The sequence below is a fragment of the Carassius auratus genome, chromosome 5 (assembly GCF_003368295.1).
Source record: "Carassius auratus strain Wakin chromosome 5, ASM336829v1, whole genome shotgun sequence".
NCBI lineage: Eukaryota > Metazoa > Chordata > Actinopteri > Cypriniformes > Cyprinidae > Carassius > Carassius auratus.
The window spans coordinates 15,199,466-15,215,931 of record NC_039247.1 but is presented as its reverse complement, the minus strand read 5'-3'; the positions used below and the strand labels follow the sequence as shown (position 1 = coordinate 15,215,931).

The following is a 16,466-nucleotide window of genomic DNA, read 5'->3' as shown; positions in this document are numbered from 1 at the left end:
TTTAAATGTTAATTAGCTCTGCTGACCCCGCCTTTCTCTTCTGAGCCGCTTTCAGAGAGACTGTTTACTTTAGCTGCATTCATTGTGAAACTTGCTAATAAGCACATTATTAGAAAAGGCAATTTGCAAAGATTCCTTAACTTATACTCACTTTTTCTGTAGGTAAAGGACCACAAATGATGTGTGCAAACATAAATGCATTTAGGCAGATCCGGCACATTCCCTTCAGAAACAAACGTAATCAACTGCGTCTTCAGTCGCTCAGATGTCGGGGGTTAAACGACGACTGCTGTGTTCATTATTACATCCAACAACAAAACACCTCAATCACTATGAGACATTCTTGTCTAGGGCTGTAGTACTCGAGTCCGGTCTTGGACTCGAGTCCGGACTCGAGACATTTTTCTGTCGTCTCGGACTTGTCTCGGACTCGTTGAATTTGCACTCGGACTTGTCTCGGACTTGGCCATTGGACTCGCCAAGTCTTCTAGTTGGTCTCGACCGAGTCCAGCAAAAAAATAAAATAAAAAATTTCTCCTTCAAAACAAAACCACATTTGCATGATGTCGCGACTGAAAACGTGTGGAAAACGCTAGGCGCGCCGCTCTCCTTATTTCCAAAGCACTCTGTAATCTGCGCTTGCGCTCCAGTGGCGTCTGCTGTTGCTGGGCAACCATGACTCGCTCTTCATGATGACGCAGAAGTTTCAGCAAAGAATAAATGGAATTCCAGCACTTAAAATCACTTTCAGTAGCTCTGCTAATAGATTCATTTAAAAAATGGCTATCCTTGTACAACTATGATCATCTGTTTCTCCATCTTGCCTTAGCTTTCAGTATTGTTCCGGGAAAGGATGTGCATGACCAGTGGTGCACTTACTGCGACCTGAGAAGTTTAGATGTTTCTAATTTAATTTTCTACCTGCTAGATTGTGTTTTATTTACGTCTACACCTAGATAGCCTCTTTTTTTATCAATAAACGCGTATTAATGTATAGCCTTATGCAACAATTACATATGTAAATTTTAAAAACTTTATATGACATTACATATTTACATTTTCATGTAACAGCCAGTATTTGTATCTGTAACAATCACAAAATTTTTCCTATCTGCATTCGGATACAACATCGTACAGTTACTTGATAAGACTATTATGACTTTTTATATATTTTTCGTAGTTATCACTGAACAAGTATGTCGTGTTAAACTAAAATAATTATTAATTTCTAAAATAATATTTATCATGCAAGCAGAGAGATGTCACGACAAACGTTTAGTGATCATTTGAACACGACTGAATCCATTCAATGCACACTTTCTCATTACGCAGAACACTTTTAGCGAGTCTTAATGTTAATGAACTTCACTAAACAGATGTGTGTGTTCCGCGCAAACCAGCAAAAGGTAAAGATGCAAACATGTAGGACAAGTAGACAATGTATCCGTATCGAAGCTGATTATTAGCCTACTCTTGAGAGAGAACTGATTTGGTTTTTGAGAGACTGAGACGCGCAGCGCGGCTGTTTGATTGGTGAGCGCGCTGTGCTTATTCCATTCATTCGTATCATATGGTAGCCTAAGCTTTCGATATTTGCCTTTTAAATAAATACAAATAATATAACGTGTAGCTATGATGTATTATTATAGGTAAAATTACTCTTGCAACGCTCTGATTTCTGAGAGATAAACAGAGAGGCAACAACAATGCGGTGTTTGATTTGCTCTCTTTTCACTCATAAAGTTTACATTCATTCACTTCTGGCGCTGATGCCCTGGCTCACCTGTTATCTAGCAAACACCAGACTCTGTCAGCTTTAGCCGAGCATTCAGGCAGAATTATTCCTTGAGCGTTATTCGTTTTTTAAGCCATTATTCGTGCCATTCCGAATAAGGTATTCGGCTTCAGGCACAACCCTAATTATTACATTACATATTTTATTTTTACATGCAACATAGATAAGGTCATATAGTAACAGCTCCACGCAATATTGTAATTCTAAAATTCACGTCGTACTTGCAAACACTTTGTATGCATTATGGTTAATGCAAGCTGGAGTAGTCGATTGTTTCCGACAGAGCTCGACTAGTCTATGCAAGCCCTAGAGCAGTATGACAAAAATTTCGCTGTATTTATGTGCGCATGCCCATTAGAGCCAAACGTATCCATTCTAGCCTTGCTGCACGCATTTGTCATATCCCAAGCTTTGCGTGTGTCTGTGCACTGTGCCAATTAGGCATAGTCATATACATTTTTGACCACAGATATAATGTCAACAAAAAATAAAGTACATACAAATTATTTGACCTTACAGTTCCAAACTTTGTTTGTTTATCCAAGTTTAGCTCCCAGGGTCGGACTGGGGGTAAAACCAGTAGCAAGGCCCCAAAGGAAGAGAGGGTCCTTGAAAAATATGAATCTGAAATATATATTTTTTACCTGGATATTTTCATGGGTGGGGGCCATGGGGGCCCATCAGGACTGCCTAAGCATAGGGCCCAGGATCTTGTTTAACGCCCCTGTTAGCTTTAACCCTAATTATACACACTTGAACCTAATCAAGCTCTTACTAGACACACTAATCTTCCAGGTGTTTTAAGGCCAGTTGGAGCTAAACTTTTCAGGACATTGCCATCCAGGATGTAGTTTGGAGACCCCTGTCCTACAGAGTTGTTACTTTGCACATGCTTTTTGATCATTACAAATAATAATGTAAAATGATTTTCTTAGAATAGGAGATATGCTTTCTCTCGCATCACAAACATTATCAGTAGTTAAGTATGTGGTCTTGAAGAGGACCCTTTTTTCTTTCATTTGGACTCGGTCTTGGACTTGGACTCGAAACTTTTGGACTTGGACTTGACTTGGACTCGAACCTCTTTGGACTCGGTCTTGACTCGGTCTCGACTAGTCCTGGACTTGGACTTGACTTGGACTCGACAAGGCCGGACTTGACTACAGCTCTATTCTTGTCTACATTTGCTCTGGCAGTGAAACAATGGTATTCTGTTCACAGCTCACTCAGGGCGGGTCTAAGGTAAGACACCAGTCCAGTCTGTGCTGAAATACACTGTCAATCAAGCTATCATAAACTGTTTGCCTCAACTATGTTATAATCATATGTATACTTTACAGTGGCATGCGAAGGTTTGGGAAACCCTTGCAGAATCTTTGAAAATGTTAATTATTTTAACAAAATGAGAGAGATTATACAAAATGCATGTTATTTTTTATTTAGTACTGTCCTGAGTAAGATATTGTATATGAAAGATTTTTACATTGAGTCCACAACACCAAAAAATTGCTGAAATTATTAAAATAACCCCATTGAAAAGTTTGGAAACCCTTGGTTCTTAGTACTGTGTTCTGTTACCTGATGATCCTCGACTGTCTTTCTGTTTTGTGATGGTTGTGCATGAGTCCCTTGTTTGTTCTGAACAGTTAAACTGAGAACTGTTCTTCAGAAATATTCTCAGCTTCTTTCGCATATTTGAACCCTTTCCAGCAATGACTGTATGATTTTGAGATCCATTTTGAGGGATAATTGAGGGACTCAAACACAACTATTAAAAAGTTTCAAACATTCTCTGATGTTCCAGAAGGAAACAAGATGCATTAAGAGTTTGGGGGTGAAAACTTTTGAACATGATGATGTCCAAATTTTTCTTATTTTGTTGAAATGTAATTGTTTTTTCCCATTTAGTTCTGCCCTTCGTAAGCAACAGAAGATACTTGTATGTTTCCCAGAACACAAATTAAGTACAATTTACCTTGGTCTTCAAATTCCAAAAGTTTACTATATTAGATAAGATATTAGAGTGATGTTTGCATGCAAGCACTGGTAGAAATAGTGAAGGCCTGTATGTGTGATGAAATAAGACTTTAGTGTTTCTAATGCTCTAATGCTCAATACTGAGAAAATCACATTTAAAGTTGTCCAAATGAAGTTCTTAGCACTGCATATTACTTTAGATATATTTACGGTTGGAAATTTACAAAATATATTCAAGGAACATGATCTTTACTTAATATCCTAATGATTTTTGGCATAAAAAAATCGATAATTTTGACCTATACAATGTTTTTTTGTTGTTGTTGCTATTGCTAAAAATATACCCCAACGACTTAAGACTGGATTTGTGGTCCAGGGTCACATATATTCTTTATATTTCTCTAATAAAATGAAGAAGAAAAAAATCCCAGTTTGAATGAAAGGCACACATGTGCCACCAAGGATTATGGGTAGTCATAAAAGGTGTCCGTTTCAATTGCATTAAACTGACTGTGACCACATAAATTGGTGTTTGAAGCCAAGGAGAGCAAGGTAATGGTGCACCTGTGTCTCATGAGGTTGTCATTTTATACATGCTACAAATCAGAGGCCAGACAGTTATTCTGTCCATATGTGAAAGTCTGAAAAAACAAGGATTGCTAAAAATGAATGCTAAAACCTTAGGTATGTAGTAGGACTTTTCTACATGCATGAGTGTGTCAGTGTGTGATAAAGGGAGAGCAGTCAAGCAGACGACTCTTCCCGGGGCAATAATAGTTCCCCCGGGTGTGTGAGTGAAGACGGGAGGGAACAGGTGCAGGGGCCGACTGCGCACTCAACACTGTGACTAATGGTGCTGAGAGGCAGAGTAGGACAGAGAAAAGACAGAAATGATGAGAGGAGGATGACTGTGTGGTTGGAGGGGGAGTTTGGAGTGTGCCTTTCACTCTGCACCCGCCATGAAGAGACTCTCACTGTCAAGTGATGGAAAAACTACATTATCACTGTAAATGAAATCTAGGACCGCATCCATAGACATTTCAACATGAAGTACTTCAATACAGAGAGCAGATTTTTAGGAATGTTTTAGAAGTGATTCCCAACAGGGGTTTCAGATTCAGTAGGAATTAGCGAATAATAAATATAAAATATATGTTATTAATGTGGAATACACTGAATTTATGTGCTCAGTGAGTTAGTTATTGTTAATATCTGACTTAGTATTACTGACTTGATTCTATCCATAATATTTAATATATGAGCATATTGATATAAGATCTATAATTCTAAGACAGGTGTCCTCAGGGAGGAAGTTAGATGTTGTCATGTCCAAATAAATTACACAAACATTAACAACCAAATGCTCTCTGCAGAAAACTAAAGGAAGTTGTTGGGTCTTAGGAGAATATGACGGAGAGCTTGAAAAACACTGTTTTACAACCAGATAAGAGGGACCATTCTGGAAGTTTACATGAACATATATAATAGTATAATTACCCAAATACTGAACATGCGGGTACACATGAACCTCTGGTGCTTGCATGAGCACTGCTGTGTCTGGAATTCAGTCTTTTTGTTGGGAGATAATCCTGAATATCTCCGGTGGATTTAGTGGTGTTTTTTTCCTCTTGACCTCAGGGAGGGTTTCTCGAGGTCTCACTGGGGACACTGGCACAGCTTTCACTGCTGTCTGAATGGCAACAGATGAGAGAAAGGGGAAACTCAAAAACGATTACTGTCAAGTGTGTGTATGAGCAAGGACTTTGTCTTTAAGCCCACTGAAGCATTTACACGCTTCTCTTCTCAATTCTCTCTGCCTGTCTGACTCATAATGAGCTCATATACAGTTACATCATAAGGAAACAGCCCTTTGAATCCAATAGGTAGCCACTGACTTAAACTCATTCACCCACCAACTGCTATATTTGTGAGAGATTTATTGGATTTCTGATATGTGGAAATAATTCTAATGTGTTCCATGCCACATAATCTTGTTGGTTATGGTATAGATGAGAAAACATCCCTTCTTTCTCCTCCTCGCTGACGAGTTTGATTGACGTGCGTGAGACTTTGAGTCAAGCGGCATTGTCAGACTTTCTTGTCTGTCTCTACAGGTTTGGTGTTAGGGTTTGGTGTGCTGATGCAATGTGGGAAAGTTCAGCAGAAAGCCACAGTTATGGGTTTAAAAGCTGTCACAGTAAAAAGAAGATCTTTTTTGTTACTCTATTAGATATTTCTTTCCATATTGTTGATGTTCTTTGGTTTCAATGCTAAGAAACTAACATTAAAAATGTATTACTGAACCCTAAAATCTAATTCTGAGCTCTAAAATGCTACTTAGGTACCTTATATTAGATCAAATCTAGTCAACATTAGATCACTCTAGTCTGTGAAAGGGCGCCACAGCATGAAGCTAAAACATGTTCTCAGGGAGTCAAAGTAGAGTGTCAGTTTTATAGACCGACATTATACTGTTGAGTGGTCATTAACTGCTGAATATTGACAAAAATATGCTAATGTTCATCAAATCTGACTCATTCTTCAACAGCCAGAGAGGATGATATACTCAGGCTGTTTATTTTTAGATTCCCTTTGTTTTTGTTTCATTTAGATCTGTGTGTGTGTTCTTATTAATAGTTAGTAAGGTAATTGGTTAAGTTTAGATATGAGGTAAGATTAAGGAATCTAAAATATGGTTTTGCAGAATCTTTACTTATAAACTGCCAAAGAGTAGATTTGAAACAATTTGGCAATTTTAAATGAGTTTGCCGTTGCTATATAGATAGCCTTATATGTTATTTGTTTTGAATAATATTAGTTATGTAAGCAAGTGTTTTTTTTTTTTTATAAAAGCAAAATACACTTATGTAAGAGTCCTCCCATATGAGCCATGGCAAAGTGTCATTTAAACCCTTGCCTCTTCAGATTTTCTCATTAATCAGCAGAACTTATGTCTTTCTTTAAGACTGATCTCAGATCAGTTTATCGGTTCATATTGTTGCATGTTGTATTGTGGGTGAGAACATAAAACAGTGTCTGAATGTTGCTCAGTAAACAACTGTCATAGAAACGTTACCCAACAGGAAGTGGTTGAATACAGAGTGTGGTAACCACTGGAAACTGTTAATAAAACAACATTTGGTCCAAAACACAGTCAAATAGACAGAAGGAGAAGTCAGTGTAATCATCAGACAAATATCAAGCATCCAGTTGCCTGGCATTGAAAAAGTTCTGATCCCATCTTGGAACATAAAAGCTCTTCAGAAAGTCATGATGTTCTAGCTGATGATTCTTCAACATCACTAAAGAATGATAACAATTCCGGTGCTTTTTGTAAATCATAAAATATATATATTTTTTTAACTATTGATTTCCTGAGGAGCAGTTTATTTACTTATTTACTGAGGAGTTGCAAAAGCACTATCGTGACTGATCATGTACAACCCAGAGTTTCCTTTGCATGAAAGAACTAGGAAGTTTAGGGCCTTTTTACAATGTTTCCTTTAGAAAGAATTAACACATGATTAGCATGAGGTTCCCAGTATATTTCATAAAAATATCATGCATACTATGTTATATAAATGCTTTTAAAGGAGTTCATTCCTGGATGGAAATTGAAGTAGCATTACAGGGAATTACTGTAAATATTTGAAATCTATCTTGTGATTTTCTAGCGTTATGAATCTAGTATGGTGTCACATTCATGTGAAGTGAAAAATCACCTACTGGATAGGCACACTGGTCAGCATAAAGAGAATTAATATTTGCATTATAGATGTGATCCGGGAAGTCTCTTCTAAATATTTTATTTTGTTCTCTATATAGAAATGATGAACAGTGACATTCATGAAAGAAATCACCATGCATGCGATCTCCTGATGCTCATGAACGTGTCCCGGTCCATTTGTACCCTCCGCAAGCAGCTGTCACCACCGTCACCCACCATTATATTTTACTCACCCTCTGCATGTTCAAAGTGCACTCTAATGGCAAAAAAGTATATTTATCCAGAAAGAGCTGAGCAATAAACAGCGCTTACTGATGTGTCAGTGCATCTTGTAATGACTTCAACAGCTGTGAAATACATGCTTTCCTTCCTTCTTACAGGTTTTATTATAGATAGACATATCAGCAAGCCAGTGATGTTGTACAGACATCCATGCTGAGAAGAGAGTGAACATGAGCAGGTGCACTAGTGGAAGAGTCTTGACTGACAGCACAAAAGTAGGGGTTTGCGTCCCAGGCAGAGGTGGGCTTTGAAAGCTTTCAGTCAACATTGTGCTTTCAGCACGGAGCCCAGTTTTCATGGGGAACTGTGCTTAAAAGCAGATTGCTTTATTTTGCTTTGGATAAAAGCCCCTAACTGACAGGCAAACAAGCTGACATACAGCTGTCATGCATGATACAGAATGGTAATCGTTATATGGTTACATGTAAAATTATATGCATGTATATTTTTAAAGCCTTAAGACCCATTATTAATAAAGGGAGACAGAAAAGGGAGTGTTGTAGTACCATATTATATTATTAACATTATCTACTTGTCAATTCTGTTTTTTATTGTGTGTACCTTGTGACATCGTTTGCTGTGTTTGTTGTCCAGGTTTACTGTTGTTTTTTTAGACCTTGTGTCTGTCTGCTATATGTGTGTCCATTGTTCCCTGAAGGAACTGTGTTAAAAATGACAAGAAAGTTGACACTGACTTTGATTTTAATGTATTTGCATACTTTGTATTGATGCTTGCATTGAAATCTGTTAAAATACTTATTAATGTGTCACTGTAAATGACTGCATTAGAGTACAATACATGTTAAAAAGTACTATTTCAGTCTTTAAACTTGAAAATGTGTAATTATTTGTGAAATTTACTCGCTGTTTTTGATTGAGAATTTTGAAAGCCATTTTTTTTCCATGTTCAGATTCATATACATACATTCAATGTGCTTTTAATTTAATTTTACTTAATACATTGTGAGAGGTACAATAAAACTGATCATTACTGCTGTAACTTTAGCTTTGGTTGAAGTGTATTGTAATTTAGTTTATACATGTTTTACTCATAACTTCATACAGTAATTGGGGGACTCCCTGCAGTACTGCTACCGACCACATCTTGAACACCACTGTTGTGAGCGTTGATCCTGATTCTACATTTTGAGTTTGTTTATGCATGTATTACGTCATGGCTTATTGCAGCATTGAGAATCACTCGATTAAAGTTGTACATGAGACAGATTATGATGAAACATTGCTGCGTTTCAAAATGGTCACACAGTGACTAAGAATACGGTTTCATCAGAATAGATCCAGTGCCACATTCATAAATAATGAGCTATTCATGACACTGTCATACGGTGTTCACCTATTGCAAATTAATATTTGATGTGACTTCCACACGACATGATGGTAAAGGCTTTGAATTTCCTTTAAACTATTATTCTTTCTTCTAGACATTTCACTGAAGTATGCAGTCAATATCAATATCCTTTTGGCTGCAGTACCAGTGTTCAGTATAATCTGAACCTGTGGAGTCAGTCTACGTCAGTCTCACTGGTACTTTGTCTTTTAGATTCTTGTTCTATACAATAACAGGACTTTGCATGACTGATATGGATTATAAATATGATACAGATCCTGGTCGTGTAGTGGAATGGTCCAGCTGATTTTATTTTAAGTAATAATGTGACATAAGCATGTGTTTTACTGTACTCTACAGTTGTCAGTATTAGTGTATTTTGCCTTTGCAGAACTGTGTTATAATTGCTATGTGGTTGATAGACTTGAATGTATGTTGTTAGAGCATAGATAGATAGATAGATCGATAGATACTTTATTTAATTGTACAAAGCAGAGAGATCATGAACGGGAGGGTGTGTATGTGTGTGTGTGTGTGTGTGTGTTTTGATAGCTCTGGTTGGGATGGGCTGTGTAGCTTCCGTTTCACTCCTCACCTCACCCAGAAAACAGCACGAGGACACACCGCACGAGGACACACAGGCAGGAATCAGCAGATCTTCACTCTGTTTACAGAAAAATACACGGACCCTCAATGGCTAATAAGGACAGTTCTGTTCTGAAAGGACTGTAACAATACGTTTTAAATCATAACATCCACATGGATTCACAGGGGCAGTGATTCATAGTGTTTGGGTCATAAGGTCACGTCGCAGCTGCTGAACTGTGCTCAGTATTTTCCTAAGAGTTGGATTTCAGGAAGAGTTTTCATCACTTTACTGCTCTTGATTCAATATCATACAGTAACTTTAGCAGTTCCATTGAAAAAGTTATGATTTCATGCGGTTATGCTCTATAATACGAATGAAAACCAATAATAAGCTTTTGTTTTTCTGTCACCTCATCTTGTTATGAAAACGTATTTCATATTGTGTATAGAAAGGTATTGATTAATGAACTTTTAATGAGATTTCACAAAATCTGAGACTTGCGTTCTACATGAATGTAGGATGGCAAACAGCTGTTTTTATTGATCACTTTGTCTCAATGGCTATTTTAAGAATAGCCATATTAAAAACACGTATCTATGGTGGCTGTTAAAGTTAAACAGGAAGGGGAAAAAGTGCCTCATGCTCCTGTCTTAGAATCCAAAACAGTACCAAAGTGCATAACAGTTGCATTGTCCATCCAGAACAACTTCCCCTCCTTTGCAGGAGATCTTGTGTAATCTGTCCCAGTTTTCAGGTCTGGACATTAGCAGAGCAGAGGGAGAATTTGTCTGGAAGTAAGAAGTGAGACATGATGGAAAGGTTGCATGTTCCTACACAGATATTTGGCTATTTTTTGAATCACCAAAATGTGCAATCTCTCCGTACCCTTTTATCAGGCAGATAAATCCAAGGCCGGCTCCATCTGGCACTGCTTTGTGTGGCATTTGGCGTGGCGTGCCTGCCATCTGCGCTTGCATTGTTTCAGACACTGGTGGCATGATGGCGAAGGCTGTGAGCAGGGTCAGAGCAGACTGTCTAGTGACCCGTTCTAATAGGCAAACGCAACCTATAGAAACTGAGTGTATCATTACATGCTGTTACATAAATAGTCTGAATTATGGCACCTTTACTTTTCCTCTACATTTCTCAGAGTGCCCAGTAGAGACAAGCTGTGGTGCTTGTCTGTGGACTTCAAAGGCCATGAAAAGGGACCGTTCTTATGTAATCTGAACAGATTATCTTTTATATGTTTGTGTGTGGTAAACTGTTTTGTCTCGTTATTTCATTCTCTGGCAGTGACATGGTATCTGACCATTCCTAAGGGATGTGAGATTATCCAGTAGACGACTTTGGAAAAATAGAAATGGCAGCTATGCAACCAGTTGACTGAGCAGGTGTCATCTGCATTGGTGGAGTTAATGAAAGCGTACAAACACACAAGTGGCCCTGTTCAGCTGTTGGATGGTGGAGCCTTTACTGGGAACATCGTTGTGAGCATCTGCTGACAACAACATTTAGCCACCATAGCATTGTCTGAAATCTGTGGGTGGAATCTCACGGCGATGCTCTGTGGAATGTATGTTCTGATAAGTGAGCTACCTCATTATAATGTGACAGTGACCATGGTTACATGCACATTATAAATTCTGATTGAAGTGAAACCAAAATTTCTGTCATTTTATGGGCCATGTTGTGTTTATATGCACAACATAAGAGCATTAACAAAATGTTACAAACATAAGCAATGATGTTTCTTTTAATGATTTTCTTCCTTTACAACAGCCAGACTTTTCACTGATACCTATTAAAAAGTTAGGGTAAGTGCAATGTTCTTAATGATTTTGGAGGCAATCTCTCATGTTCACCAATGCTATTTAAAATAACTGTTGAATGTTTTAAAACTATATTCAAATAGACGACAAAAGTAAGATTGAATGGAGAGTTGCAGTGTATTTGCATTTACAATACATAAACACTCAACAGTTGAGTATATATATTTTTAAAATTGAATATATTTTAAAATGTTTTAAGATTTCTGTGATGTCAAAGCTAAATTTTCAGTATCATTATGCCCATCTTCAGTGTCACATGATCCTTCAGAAATCATTCTATGCTGATTTGGTGCTCGACATTTCTTATCATTGCTGCAAACAGCTGTTTAACATTTCTGGATTCTTCAAGAGAACAGCATTTATTTGAAACAGAAACCTTTTGTAAACTTATTAATGTATTTACTGTCACTTTTGATGAATGTATTTACTGTCTTTTCTGACTGAATAAAAGTAATTCCTTTCAAATAAAAGACCTTAATGAACTGACTAAATTTTTGAATGGTAGTATATCAGCCATGTCTATATTACCAGAAACCTGTTCCTGTGGCTCAGTGGTAGAGCATTGCGTTAGTAGTGCAAGAGGTTGTGGGTATAATTCCCAGGATACACACATACTTATTAAAAAAATAATAATGTATAGCCTGAATGCACTGTAAGTCACTGCATAGTCAATGCATAAACGTAAATGCATAAAATATAGAAACCAGAATATTGGCTTACTCTTGGTTATTGTTAATATTGCTTAAAGTGTTTCCATGATGCTTGTCAAATTCTGAATATCCATATTAACGTGCTGATTGACGTAGTTCAACTTACTACAGTGTTTGTGACATTTGTCCCATTACATAATATTTCTTTTCTATGAAGTGCGTAATCTTTGTAGCCTTTGCTGATGAAAGACAACACCCATAAGCAGGACAAAAAAAATTCTACTTCTGGCATGCCTTCGTGCTATGCAATAGTGTGTCATACACAAAAACATAGTTATTAGTATTAGTTAGTAGTTATTAGTAGAATATCATGAACTGATTTCTCTTGTATGTCTTGGGTACCCAAATCTGAAGTGTAATATGAAGGCATGCAAGCGATGTGGACCCCTGGCTGGTTAAGAGAAGACCCTTGAAAATGTGACAAAACAATTCCTTTTCCTCAGGTGGTCCTCTTGTTTGTTTTGACAGAGGGGGGTTGGGATGGAATGTCAGCTCTCAAGCCGTCTCTAGCCTGAAGGTGGAGGGAGAGGGAGGGTATGTGGGTCACAGGGAGTTTGTCTGGGTGTTGTCTTCTAGTTTCCTCCATTTCCTAACCTTCCCCCGATACATTAATGTCACTCCACATGCACACACGCAGTGTCTTCCAACTGCTTACTCATATGCTTCAGGACCCCTCCCAAAGCTCTTCTCTGGGATGCTCATAGTGTGACTTTTTTTGTATTAATTTTGGAGATTTTAGTCCGTTTAGTCATTGTAAGCAATCATTGAGTTTTGATTAACTTTATTTTATTTATTTTCCTTGTCATTTACACAGTTTTACAAGCCATCTTCTTTTGTAGGCAGTTTTTTCCCTAGACTGAAGCCTTACGTCTCTTGCTTCAAAGATAATTAATATGTCAGCACTCCATCACACAGCAAAGTCACAGATGGACAGAAGATAGTCTTTTGCCCCCTGACTGACTTAAAGCATTCCTAATCATGTGATTGTGTTTACCCCTGAGATATATGGGAGGGAGATCATGTTCTTTGGCCCTCGAGTGAGTGTGGGAGACAAGAGAACATCGAGTGTTTTCAGCTTTCCTGTTCATTTTGCTGGCAGCCAGTCTCCCACACCTGCTGGGTGGAGACTAGTTCTGTTTGTGCTTGTGTGTATGCATATATATCCAATAATATATAAATGTATATTATATACAGTATAAAACATGCAATGTTTATGTATATATCAATGACCGCTTGAACGTTTTGTAATAGTTAAGTATAAGTCCCTCAGTTGTCCTCAGTGTGAAAAGATGGATCACAAAATCGTACAATCATTGTTGGAAAGGGTTCAAATACACAAAAGATGGCAGAATACCAAAGACTCTGTGGGACCTGAAGGACTTTTCTGAAGAACAACGGGCAGTTGAACTGTTCAGGATGAACAAGGGACTCATGAACAAGTATAAAAAAAACAACAACTGTGGATCATCCAGGTGTAGTCAACACATTAATACGAATTCTTATTTATTCTTACTCTAATTGCCAATATATAATATAATATCTTTATATATAATACATTTTTATATCTTTAAACAAGTGTTTGCCCTTTAGTAATTGTCGATTCTCTTAGAATATGAGCCAAGTCTCTGGTCGCTGTTACACCTGTCCTTTGATCTGCTCTGCTCCATCTGTGACATGTCGTATCATGTGGCATCTGTTGTTGTAGATTGGGAGAGGAGGGGAGAGGCGAGATCTTTGTGACCTTCAGGGATGAGTTAGTTCAGTTGGTTATTATCTGTCGCAGCGATCCTAATGAAAAGCCGTCAGTGCTGAGGTCACCTCAGAAGAAACACAAATCATTGTGACAGAATTTTTTCACTGTTGTTGTTGAGCTTATTGGGGGGATGATTTACTGAACTTTCTTTCTTTCAAAGTTTCTCAAAAGTCACATCTCGTAGTTGGAGATGTCCTATTTTTTGGTTTCTGGGATGTGAGCGGTTTTGTCAGGCAGAGACATAAAGTCGCTCTCCTCGGGCTCACGCAAACGGTGAACTAGGCCAACTGTGAAAAAAATGTGTGCTTCAGACATTACTCTCTTGGCATATACTCATAATTTCTTGGCATATCAAATCCAGTCATATTTTCAAATGGTTTTAATCATCAGGTTGCATTTGACTATAACTGACTTGTTTAGTTAGACATCCACTTGTGTGGTCTGTATCAGTTTGCAGAGCGTAAAGTAAAACTTGAATCCATTAAGAGAAATAGACTGGGAAAGAACTAAAGCCATTCTTTATTTGCCAGTTGGGGATTCCCTGGTATGTTTGCGAAAAAGACTATACAGACTTTGAGTAAAATTGACCATGTTTATTTCAGCATGATTTATAAAAGGTAGGAAAAGTGTTGGGGTTAAGTAGCCGGACTTTAAGGAGTAGGTAAAGCCTTATCACTAAAATATTCTCAGAGTGTGATACTACATTTTTATGACATAAATTGTAGTATAGATATAGTAATAATAAATAACAGATTAAGATGGTCAGTTTAGTGCAGACCATAAAACTGAATTTATTCAGAAAATAATAATAATAAAAAATTGTTACAGAGTTTTATGAGATATAGAGTGGGATTTCATTTAACTAATCAGTCACAATTTTACAAAGGTTTTTTTTTTTGTGTAACATTAAATGTCAGGAAGTAACTCTCACACACATATCTTGTTCCTTCCTCATTTGGAAGCTAATTCTGAGCGTTGTGTCACATTAGTTTCCATGCTTGGACTTTTCCATGCATGTGATCATCTGACGTAAAAATGTGAGTTACTAATAATGATCTATGAATGATGATTAGTAGAAGAAGCAGTAGACTGTACTGACCTAATTTTGCCCTTTGCCTGGGATTGGTTGCCACCCATTATTCCTGATTTGTGGCCAGTTTGGTTCTTCCCAATGACCGATGGACTGAAGTTTGATACGATGTAAATCAATAGATATAGGTACGTCTGGAAAGAGTCAGCTTGATTTGCTGAGGTACTGAATCTGTATATATATATATATATAGTTTCATTAGGGGCAAAATCACACCCAATTTGGCATAATATTATTTCTTATATGGAGTTTTATAAATCTATTAAATGAATGCTTTTAAACAATATGATAACTGAGTCACTCCAAAGATCAAAAGTCAAAGCTGATTGTGACATCTTTGCGCTCAAGTAATGGAGGTTTAACATAAGTTTCTGCAGTACATTAGCACTTAGGTTAACTACAGCTAATATACTTTTGTTCTTATCACAGTGCCTGATCATCTTTATCAACTACATGGTTTTTCTTAGAATAGATGTGGATTAGGATCTTGATTTGAGAAATCCTTCATTGTGTCAACTTTTCACATTCATAATACCCCATCTACAACAAAACGGGTGTGAGTACCTCTGGAGTAGATGGGAAGATATAGATCAGACTGTCTGTGCCGAATAACCTCAAATGTGTATTTAATGGGGAGAACGGCTGGACTTGAATGGACATTTTTGTTGCTGTTTTGTTCTTGATGGTAGTGTTAACTTTTGCAGAGAGCTGAACTGTTAGTTCTTCACATCTTTACGAACTCCTCCACACCTTTACGAACTCCTCCACACACTCTATACAATGAACAATGACTTTGAATACACAGAGGCTACATAACTGTGGGCCCATTGTGGAGGTGTTAGCCAAGATGTGAGATCTGCGAATGGTTGTTTTCAAGCATAATGCTCCCCATATTCAGATTTTATTCAGACTGGTTGTCAAAGGCATGAAGAAACATCCCAATTTTCACACCACAAGAATCTTTTGATATGAAGATTTTAGACATGGTTCATTCTCAGTCTTTTATTTTAAAGCTTTACAAATTTGTGCTATTCTGTTTACTTTTTATTTGACTGGTTTGATATCAAATACGATTTAAGGCGCTGATCTGCTTAAGACATTTAATATTTTAACGCATATATGCTTCTTAACAAATAATACATAGACATGAAATATGCATATATAGCAATTTGAACTATAGGTATGTGGAAACTGTAGTTATATGTTCAGAAGCATTATTAGGTTAATCATGGAGTGAGGTAAAGTTTATCAGGTGAATCAATTTGTTCTGTCAATTTAAACGACAAACAGAGGTGAGAGGTGACAATCATTTATAATCGCGAATAAATAAATAAAAAAAACACTAACAAAACACAAAAACAAT

The 16,466-nt window shown here is 37.2% G+C and overlaps 1 protein-coding gene across 1 annotated transcript in view; it reads left to right on the top strand.

Annotated features, from left to right (window-relative positions):
* The window catches only part of LOC113077818 (ras-GEF domain-containing family member 1B-A-like), a 78,897-nt gene that overhangs the window by 44,277 nt on the left and 18,154 nt on the right, over positions 1-16,466 (top strand). The gene's annotated exons all lie outside the window — the stretch shown is intronic.